Raw genomic sequence first — 12,028 nt, forward strand, 5'->3', positions numbered from 1 at the left:
ATCAGTTCTCATTTATTTTCTCATAATCAAGTTTTAACCACCGTATCTCTGAAATAACAAAATATTTTAATGAATTTCTTAATTAACATTGATTTATAGTTGATATTTTTCCTCTTCTAGAGAGAAAAAAAAGGGTGAACACTTAAGGGATTTTATTAGCTTTCAGTACAGCTTCACTGATCAGTTTGATAGAACTGTGAAGAAATAATGCCACAAATGAAATAGTAGCTGTGATAGTGAAAATATCTCTAGAAGGAAGAAACAGTTTAAATGGAAAGAAAATATAAGATTAATCTGATGTAAATTGATATTAAAATAATGGGTTTGAAATTTTAGGAGGTGATTTGTCTGCTATGTGGCAAGCATTGTACTTGTATTAATATATTTTGTATATTGCCACCTATTTAATACTTAAAATAACATTTCAAAGCAGATAACACTGTCCCCAATTGACAGATGTGGAAAATGAATGCAGGAATATTAAAGTAACTGACTCAATGTCATATTGAGCCTATTAAAGGCTCCTTTAAGGAAGAGTTAGGATTAAAACCCATTGGGCTGTAAACTCAATGCTATTTCTATCATAACTTGCTGCCTCACTTAAATAAGGACATTTATTTTTATTGAACAGAGCTTACTTACTATGAGTAAATGACAAATTCTGGTAGTATAGTGACAGTCTGGGTATGAGTAAGACTCAGACCAAGTTTATTGAAAGACTGTATGTCAAAGTTAATTAGGTAAAGTCAGGAATCACATTGAAATTATTTGATTTATATGACTCTTTCTGACATAATAATAGTTAATTTTAGTTTCATTGTTACTTTGAATTGAAGTTTGCATTATAAAGCTTTACAAAGCATTTTGCAAAGATAAACATCTGTAATCTTGAATTGTGTATTCTCTGATAGTAGGATATGCAAATCTGAATCTGTCAGATAGTTTATTCATTGTTATCACATAACTGGCAACTCTTCATACCAGAAGCATGCTAAATTAGCCTATATGTGAAAAGATAGTGAGAATCAATCTAGAGTCCTCAGAAAGGGTACTAAGTAATGACAAGGAAGTCACATCCAGGCAGCTGGACCTTCCTATAATTCTCCCAAAGCATCTTCGTTAGTAGAGGCCCTAACTCTGACAAAGGACTGATATTAACATGTCCCTGGGAAGAATCTGTTTGTTTCCTTAGCAGCTCTCTGAGCAAGTGGCAGTCTGATCATTCTATACCCAAGAGATATTTAACACAGACCAGGAAAATTAATATCATACAAATAGATTTCTCTTCCTTTCAATGAGGTAGCCCTGAATTAGATCCTTATCTTAACACTGAGTGAATTGTCAACCAAATAATAAAACTGAAACAAGTCTATCGTAGGGATGACATTTTCCTTGTCTCCAAATGAGTTTTTGAGATGCACAAGTTTCACAGAATATAACTGTATGTGATCAAACACCTTTGAATGATTCACAAATTAAACAAGCAAGAAATGAAAATAGCAGTGATTATTTTTAGACTGGTAGTATTAGTTCCCAGAAATAACATCTTCTAATTGGGATGCTACAGGTGAATACTTAGCACAGTTGTAAAAAGCAAAGTGAAAATATTTGTAAACATTTGCATCATTCAGTTGAGAAAACTAAAAATATAAGTTACAAAAAGCTGTGCGGTCTTTTAATGCATTAGCAAAAATGTTTGGAGAAAATTATACCAAAATGGAATTTACAAACCACAGAAACAAGCTTTATTACTGGAAGGAATGTAAAAGACAAGCTGGTTTAAAAGCAAACATTCAAGGATTTAAAGTGAAATGTTCCCATTATATAAGTGAAGCAAATGAAGTTAAGAGAACTTGCGTGATTTTCTATCATATAAAATATATATTTAATAGTTCTAATTCAAACTCATTTTTATATTTATGTACAAATTTGGGTAAAAATAACTAGCTTTTATCTTTCATCTTAATTTTTGAAATGAATGTAATAGTGCAAATACATTTTAGCCATATCACAATGCTATTAAGTCACACGAAAACTATAATTTTGATTTGTTACCACACTGAACTTAATCATAATCTATTTTTTTCTAAAGAGTTTATTACTTTGTTCAATTTATTAGGTGTTATGCTAATTTTATCCAGGCGTTGCCTTGCGAAACAGATGGTTGATAGATGTACTGAAATTTACAAGTTTCTAACTACATTATTGAATTCTGGACCTTTCACTTGTGTTGATTACCCTTAAAGTTGATGAATATACATATATAAATTTTTAAAAATACATTATTCTTAATATTTCCTGGGCCTTGGGGAACAAATCTGAAAACCCAGAAGAACTAGGTAGAAAGAAAAAAAAAAAAGCAATGAATAAAAGTAGCTAATGTTGTCAGACAAAATTAGTTGCTTTTCTTTTCTCCACTTATAGCAAGTAAAAAGGCCACCAAGAATAGATGATCCCTAGTACTACTTGATCCACATTACTAAATTCTGTCTAATGCTATCTAAAGCAGAAATGTCCCGCAATAGCTTTTGGAGAGTTCCATAAGAGAGAGTGTTGATATGCAACCTCGGTCCCTCCTTAATCATCCCTTTCCCCATTCTAGTTCCAGGAACATAGATACCAGTCTACAACTGATCCATGTGAATGATACAAAGATCACCCTAAGGATATGACAAAAATTACCTTGGAAGAAGTAGGTTGCCTGAAGACTTCATGAAGTAGAAGCACATACCAGCTCTGGATTGCTTATAGATTTTTATTTTGTTTACACAAGTGTTAATTTGATTCTCTATTACTCAGAAACAAACTTGATTAAGTGATATAGACAAACAGTCATATGCACATAATGAAGACAAAAGAAGAATAAAAGGAGAAATAAAGTTAGGGAAAATACAAAATCTTTTAGAGTTGATCTGGAGCATATGCTAGAATGGCTTCCTTTATCATAAGCAATCACAATATTATCTGTGAGAGCACATGGCTATATCTTTCCACAAGTGTGCCATAAGGCTGACATTTCCACAATAAAAAAATAAAACAAAATAAACAAAAATTCTGGCACAAAGATAAAATCTTGCAGAAGACTGGTGTGAAGAATAAGAACGGAACCAAAAGAAACTAGAGAAAAGAAACAAATTTCATTAATAAAAAGAAATAAGAGCACCTGCATGAAAAAAACAAGTGCTTAAAAACAAAATCAGAATGTTAACTTTAAAAAGTCGCAACTCTCACATGATAAATGTTGTGTTATACGCAAGTAATTCACACAAAAAAATAGAAAATGGGCAAACACATGAAGTTATAAAGATAATTACAAAATGTTAACTAAGATAAATATTTAACCTTGCTTATAATTAAAAGATAAAAACTATATTACAATGAAGATCTTTCATATTTCAGTTTAACAATAGTTTAAAATTTTGGTATTACTTAAACTTATGGCTCATGTTGGTTAAATAGACACTTATATATCATTAATGGGCGTGGAAACTGGTGTAAATTCTTTGAAGGGAATTTGACAATAAATGTTAAAATTAAAAATGCATGTGCTCTTTTACCCAAGAATCCTACATCTAGAATGTTATGCTGTAGATATACTTGCATAACTATGCAAAGACGGCCTTTGCAAAGATGACCATTCATAAATACTTGATATTACCATAAAAAACTACAAGTAACATATTGTTTATCAAGAGATGACAGGTTTCATTCATTCATTCATTTACTTAATGGATAAATATCTTTTCATCATATCCTAAGTTGTTTTCCAGGGTTGAGAACCCAATAGTAAAGAAGACAGGAAAAGTCCCTGCTCTCATGGAATTTATATTCTAAGGGCACAGAGGGAGATAGAGAGAGATAAACAATAAAAAAATAAATGAAAAATTAACAAAAAGTAATCTTTTATATTGATAAATGTTGCAAAGACCAAAAATAGGGGTATATGAAAGCTACATATTACAGGAGTAGTTTTTTTTTTTTTTTTTTTTTTTGTTTTGTTTTGTTTTGTTTTGTTTTGTTTTGTTTTATAAATTTATTTATTTTATTTATTTATTTTTGGCTGTGTTGGGTCTTCGTTGCTGTGTGCGGGCTTTCTCTAGTTGCGGCGAGCGGGGGCTACTCTTCATTGCGGTGCGCAGGCTTCTCATTGCGGTGGCTTCTCTTATTGTGGAGCACGGGCTCTAGGCGCATGGGCTTCAGTAGTTGTGGCACTTGGGCTCAGTAGTTGTGGCTCACAGGCTCTAGAGCGCAGGCTCAGTAGTTGTGGCGCACGAGCTTAGTTGCTCTGCGGCATGTGGGATCTTCCCGGACCAGGGCTCGAACCCGTGTCCCCTGCATTGGCAGGCGGATTCTTAACCACTGCGCCACCAGGGAAGCCCTACAGGAGTAGTTTTGACTGGAGGTTCAAGGGAAACCATTCTGAGGAGATGATAATTCAGCTGAAAGCTAAAGGATACTTTGAAGGCTACCCTGCAAAGTTTGAGGGTAGCATGCTCAAGATAAGAGCCAGTTCAAAGACACAGTTCATGAAAATGAGTTTGGTATATGTTTCAGTAAGTTTTCTGTAGTAGTAAAAGGCAATATGCAAGGTCTTTCAAACAGAATAGAATTTCTAAAGGGAATGAGTGACTTTACAATTTTTGGAGGAGTAGGTTGGATTTCCAGGAATGGCTATTGGCCTACCAGAGAGCTGGCCTGCAAAGGGAGCTACCACTTTTGAGACTACCATTGGATTCACTGAGCTCCAGTTCATGATGCCAAAGCTCTTATGCAGCAAGTTAGGATAAATCACATAGCTGTTGGTGTTCCACACTCACAAAGCTGGTGACCAGATACTGGAAAGAGAAATTTGACAACTGCCTCCACCACACCTGCCTCTCAACATTCAGAACACTGGAGAATGGATGCTTGAATACTGCTGTGAGAGCCCTTGGGTCCTCGAATTTGCATGACAGGAGAAAAAGGCCAAATGGACAGGAAGATGCCCACTGTTTCCCTTCTATTTTCCAAATGCTTGCACAAGTGCATCTGATTAGCAATTCTGATCTTCATCCAGAAACAGAGCTGAAAGGAAATCCAGGAAATGTAGTTTTTAGCTCTCCTATCTTTAGAGAAAAGAATGAATTGCAGTTAGACAAGCCAGTTGACAGTATTGGGAGAAAATTTTAGGAGAGGGAGCTGAGAAGGTTAAGTAAAGGCTGACTCAGATAGGGCTATTTAGGTTATGGCAAGGAGTTTGTTTTTATCCTAGGTACAATGGAAAGACATTGAAATTATGAAACTGGAGGAATCTGTAACCTTGTTTACAGTTTGAAGTACCTCTGTAGGAGCAATGCATAGATTGAATTATGAATAGTGAGGAAGAAGGAAGGAAAATAGTCCATAGCTATAGTATAGGTGAGAGGTGACAGTGGCTTTGAATTAAGGAGAAAATCAAGAGAAGCAGATTTAGAATATATTTTGGAAAACAGCTAATGGGACTTGCAGATGAACTGGATGTGGGAGGGGAGGTAATGATGATAATTAAATTTAGACCCTTAAGTTTTGATTTGAGGAACAGGGCACATGACGGTATGATACACTGTCATAAGGAAGCAGAGAAACTGTATGGTGTTGAGTTGGGGGCTTGCAGTAGAAATAAAGAATTCTGTTTGTCTGTGAAAATTTTGAGATTCCTCTTAAATACTGATGTATGGTCCATGACAGAATGTTGAGAGTTATTGGAATATAAACAATATTTAAAGATATTGGATTCCTGGATATCATCTAGGATGAGGATATAAATAATGTAGAGAGAAAGGGAAGATATGTCCCAGATTGTTTCAATATTAAGTAGTAGAGTTGCAGACAGGAAGATAGATTAAGGAGACTCATGAAAGCCTGGAGAAGAGAGTGTTTCAAGAAGGAGGGTATAATTAACTGTGATAAATTAATCATTATTTATCCATATGGTATGTTCCTATGCAGTCCTTAAAATAGCTGGAGCAAATCTATACATGCTAATATAGAAAGAATTTCAACACCTATTATCAAGTGAGAAAAAATATCTACTAATCTCTTTATGTGAACAAAATACACTTGCACTTTTATAATAATAAAATATAATAATAATAATGAAGAACTATCATGTTGCGGTTTACTCATTTCAACTCATAGACACATTCGAATGTCCTGATTTATGAAACTTATTCATTCCTTTTTTTGGAAATGCTTATACAAGCCTTTGAGGGACCTCTGAGGGGCTGGAACTCTTGAATAATAAGTGGGCAGATATCCTGCTCTAGTAGACAAAAGCTATGGAGTTTTTAGTCCTCTCTCTGGGACTCTGTAACATTGATCTTAGCCAAGTAACTCAGAGTTACAGAACCAGATAACCACATAGATGAAAGAGACTTGTTCAACTATACTTTATAACCAGTTAAAAACAACATGCAATAGTGAAATATTGGGATATGTTTAATATAATTCTTATTTATCAATAATTAAAACAAAGCAAGACAACAGTGATAGTAGCAATGACAATGATGAGGCAATGACAGCAGACAGCAGCAGCAAAGCTTTCCTAAGACCCCTTCTTTTCAAGGATACCAAAAAAGCCCTTTTTCCCCTGGGTTCTTTCTAACTTAGCAAACCTGTTTCTTCAAAACTGCTATCATTTTTTTTTTTTTTCTTTTTACCAGCATCAGCTTGCTGAACTGGTACCAAAACTAACAAAAACAAACAAGCAAACAAAAAAGTTGACTAGAACTGCTACTAATTAAATGTCTCCAAGTTCAGATGATCTTTTAGCTTTGCCTGACAATTCTTTAATTTTTTTCTTGGTCATTGCTTTCTTTTACAATCTCCCCAATAATTTCTGCAAACCTTAACGATGTACCTCCAATCTCTATAAAATGATAACTTTCTTACAACTTTGTGGAAAATTCAGAACATTGATAGTGATTATCTATACTGTTTCATCCTTATAGGCAACAAAATTATTATTGGTATCAGGTCCTATGTATGACACTGTGTCCTAACAGTTAAATATATAAAGTCAGTGTTCAGGGATCTTTTTGATGACTTCTGACTCCACATAGAAGTAGATATCCAAAGGCACATGTAGAAAATTTAAAACTTTTTCAAAAAATGGAGAAGTAAATGCAAGTAATATTTACCTTTTAATTTCTAGTTTCAGAATATCCTGCATTCCAACCCTTGCTCATTCCTTGCCTCTTCACTTAGCCCTTGAAGCCAATCCATCCGGACACCTCTGAGAGCTGGTTTCTTTGTCCATGCCCTCTCTCCTGTACACTCAATACTTCCTGAGCCTACTTGGGGGTTTCCTGTTGCCCCAGCCAAGAGTTACAGCTGTAAAGAATGACTCCTCTCTATCTCTGTGAAAGATGGCATAAATGGCAAGAATCCCAACTTCCCTTTCAGACACCAGTTAAATGGAAACAAACACTTTGTCAAATAGAATGATCACGTAAAGAACTATCTATAATTCGTCTGCCTGACAGAGCAATGCAATGTTGCCAGGACCACGTGAAAGAAATTCTGATCTGGCTTTTCAATATAGGAGCCGATATTCAGAAAACGCCATATCACAGATGGACAGGAAAATATCAGATTATTTCTCTTATTGTATGCCTTATAATACGATGCAGTAGGAAAGTACCAGCATCCCTATTAAAATACCCTTACCTATAAAATTGTACTTTACATATAATTCTAACTTTATATGTAATTCTAACTTTACTTGTAAATCTAACTTTACATGTAATTCTCAGAGGAACAAGTTAACTGACACCACTGTTTTGAACTGTTTGCCTTATGTCTTAGTAATATGTTTTTGGATATGTCTTCTCACGCAAGGGAAACAAAAGCAAAAATAAACAAATGGAACCTAATCAAGCTTAAAACCTTTTGCAGAACAAAGGAAACCATCAACAAAACAAAAAGGCAACCTACTGAATGGAAGAAGCTATTGCAAATGATATGTCTGATGAGTTAGTATCCAAAATATATAAATAACTCATAAACTCAATATCAAAAAAGAAAACTGATTAAAAAATGGGCAAAGGACATAAATAGACATTTTTCCAAAGACATACAGATGGCCAATAGGCACATGAAAAGATGCTCAACATCACTGATCATCAGGGAAATGCAAATCAAAGCTATAATGAAATATCACCTCACACCTGTCAGAATGGCTACTGTCAAAAAGACAACAGGCTTCCCTGGTGGCGCAGTGGTTGAGAATCTGCCTGCCAGTGCAGGGGACACGGGTTCGAGCCCTGGTCTGGGAGGATCCCACATGCCGCGGAGCGGCTGGGCCCGTGAGCCACAACTGCTGAGCCTGCGCGTCTGGAGCCTGTGCTCCGCAGCGGGAGAGGCCGCGATGGTGAGAGGCCCGCGCACCGCAATGAAGAGTGGCCCCCACTTGCCGCAGCTGGAGAAAGCCCTCGCACAGAAACGAAGACCCAACACAGCCATAAATAAATAAATTAAAAAAAAAAAAAAAAGACAACAAATAACGAGCGTGGGCAAGGCTGTGGAGAAAAGGGAACCTTAGTATATTACTGGTAATTGGTGTGGCCACTATGGAAAACAATATGGAGGTTCCTCAAAAAATTAAAAATAGTACTTCCATATGATCCAGCAATTCCACTCCTGGGTATTTATCCAGAGAAAACGAAAACAGTAATTCAAAAGGATATATTCACTGCAATGTTCACAGCAGCATTATTTACAATAGCCAAGATATGAAAGCAACATAAGTGTCCATCAACAGATAAATGGATAAAGAAGATGTGATTGTTGGGGAGGAAGAAATTTTCTTCTACCCTTCTAGGTTCTTCTGGCCAATCTAAGAATTAAATTGACATGAGACAGATTAACATGAGAAAATCAAACAAAGTTTAATAAAATGTATACATGGGAAAGACTCAGGATAACTGAATAACTCGCCAAAATAGCTCTTTCTTTGTCTATGGATGACCAATGGCTCCAGCACCATTTGTTGAAAATGCTGTCTCTTCTCCATTGAATTGCTTTAGTACCTTTGTCAAGAATCAGAAATTGGTTGGGTATACTTGTGCAGGTCTATTGCTGAGATCTCCATTCTATGCCATTGATCTATGTGTCTATCTCTTTGTCAATACCACAATCTTGATTACGAACTTATATACAAAGTCTTGCAATAGATCAGACTGATTCCCCTAACTTTGTTTTCAAAATTATTTGAGCTATTCTACTTCTTTTGCCTTTTCGTATAAATTTTAGAATAATCAATATCTACAAAAATTCTCAATGGGAACTTGATGGGAATTACATTTTACCTGTAATTTATTTGAGAACAACCAATATCTTTACCATGTTTTTCCAATCTATAAACACAGAATCGCCTCCCTTTTTGAACTTTTTTTTTCCCCCACTACTTCACAGTATGCACCTTTAGGAAATGTTTATGCAATTCCTATTGTATTTCAGGAATTCTGTTGGCCCTTTTCATTTGTTACCTTGTGCAATCCTCAAAAAAAAATTTTTTTTTTAAATTATTTATCACTTCCTCTAACTTACAAATGAGACAATCAAGACCAAATGATGTCAAACTTGCTCATGTTTCACAGTTGATAAGTAGCAGAACAAAAACAGTATTTGTTTTATTCTATATTTCATGATTTTTCTTCTATGTATCAAAGCTTCCCTTGGATGAAACTGGAACTTCTTACAAGGTACCCAGGATATACCACATTTATTTTCAGTTCTTTATAGCTCTGAACAGTCTTCTTCCCTCATATAGAATAATTTACTTCTCCACCTAGAACAAACCTAACCATACATTACTATTGCTTAGAACGTTCCACCAATCACATTAATCTTTCCATTTACCTAATCCCAACCAGATCTCTACTTTTCTGTGATCCAATTTTGTCTCTCATAAATATAACATATAATTTACAAGTTACTGACCAACAAATTATCTCAATTGTTTATTTTTCCTCCAATTAGATGCTGAGAATATTAAAGATAAGGACAAGTTCTTAATTTTCCTTTTATACCCAATCTGCTCTACCAGGCACCAGAAACTAGTGTTAAAATGATAAGGTCAAGGAGTCAAGATGGCGGAGGAGTAGGAGGATGTGGAATTCATCTATCCCCACAAATGCATCAAGAATACATCTACAGTAAGGATTAACCAAGATGGCGGAGTAGAAGGACGTGCTCTCACTCCCTCTTGCGAGAGCACCAGAATCACAACTGGCTGCTGGACAATCATTGACAGGAAGACACTGGACTTCACCAAGGAGGATACCCCACGTCCAAGGACAGAGGAGAAACCACAGAGAGATGGTAGGAGGGGTGCAATCAGAGTAAAATCAAACCCCATAACTGCTGGGTGGGTGACTCACAGACTGGCGAACACTTATACCACAGAAGTCCACCCACTGGAGTGAAGGTTCTGAGCCCCATGGCAGGCTTCCCAACCTGGGGGTCTGGCAACAGGAGGAGGAATTCCTAGAGAATCAGACTTTGAAGCCTAGTGGGAATTGATTGCAGGACACTGACAGGACTGGGGGAAACAGAGACCCCACGCTTGGAGGGCACACACCAAGTAGTGTGCGCATCGGGACCCAGGGAAAGGAGCAGTGACCCTGGGGGAGACTGAACCAGACCTACCTGCTGGTGTTGGGGGGTCTCCTGCAGAGGCAAGGGGTGGCTCTCTTTCACCGTGAGGACAAGGACACTGGCAGCAGAGGTTCTGGGAAGTTCTCCTTGGCGTGAGCCCTCCCAGAGTCTGCCATTAACCCCACCAAAGAGCCCAGGTAGGCTCCAGAGTTGGGTTGCCTCAGGCAAAACAATCAACAGGGAGGGAACCCAGTCCCACCCATCAACAGTCTAGTGGATTAAAGTTTTATGGAGCTCTGACCACCACAGCAACAGTCAGCTCTACCCACCACCAGAGCCTCCCATCAAGCCTCTTATATAGCCTCAACCACCAGAGGGCAGACAGCAGAAGCAAGAAAAACTACAATCCTGCAGCCTGTGGAAAAAAAACCAGTTACAGATAGACAAGATGAAAAGGCAGAGGGCTATATACCAGACGAAGGAACAAGAAAAAACCCCAGAAAAACAACTAAATGAGGTGGAGATAGGCAACCTTCCAGAAAAAGAATCCAGAATAATGATAGTGAAGACGATCCAGGACCTCAGAATAAGAATGGAGGCAAAGATTGAGAAGATGCAAGAAATGATTAACAAAGACCTAGAAGAATTAAAGAACAAACAAACAGAGATGACCAATACAATAACTGAAATGAAAACTACACTAGAAGGAATCAATAGCAGAATAACTGAGGCAGAAGAATGGATAAGTGACCTGGAAGACAGAATGGTGGAATTCATTGCTGCGGAACAGACTAAAGAGAAAAGAATGAAAGAAATGAAGACAGCCTAAGAGACCTCTGGGACAACATTAAATGCAACAACAATCACATTATAGGGGTCCCAGAAGCAGAAGAGAGAGAGAAAGGACCCGAGAAAATATTTGAAGAGATTATAGTTGAAAAATTCCCTAACATGGGAAAGGAAATAGTCACCCAAGTCCAGGAAGTGCAGCGAGTCCCATACAGGATAAACCCAAGGAAAAACATGCCGAGACACATAGTAATCAAATAGGCAAAAATTAGAGACAAAGAGAAGTTATTGAAAGCAGCAAGGGAAAAGTGACAAATAACAAACAAGGGAACTCCCATAGGTTAACAGCTGATTTCTCAGCAGAAACACTACAAGCCAGAAAGCAGTGGAATAACATATTTAAAGTGATGAAAGGGAAGAACCTACAACCAAGATTACTCTACCCAGCAAGGATCTCATTCAGATTTGATGGAGAAATCAAAAGCTTTACAGACAAGCAAAAGCTAAGAGAATTCAGCACCACCAAACCAGCTCTACAACAAATGCTAAAGGAACTTCTCTAAGTGGGAAACACAAGAGAAGAAAAGGACTTACAAACACAAACCCAAAACAATTAAGAAAA

Source organism: Balaenoptera acutorostrata, chromosome 12 (genome assembly GCF_949987535.1).
Source record: "Balaenoptera acutorostrata chromosome 12, mBalAcu1.1, whole genome shotgun sequence".
In the NCBI taxonomy this organism is placed as follows: domain Eukaryota; kingdom Metazoa; phylum Chordata; class Mammalia; order Artiodactyla; family Balaenopteridae; genus Balaenoptera; species Balaenoptera acutorostrata.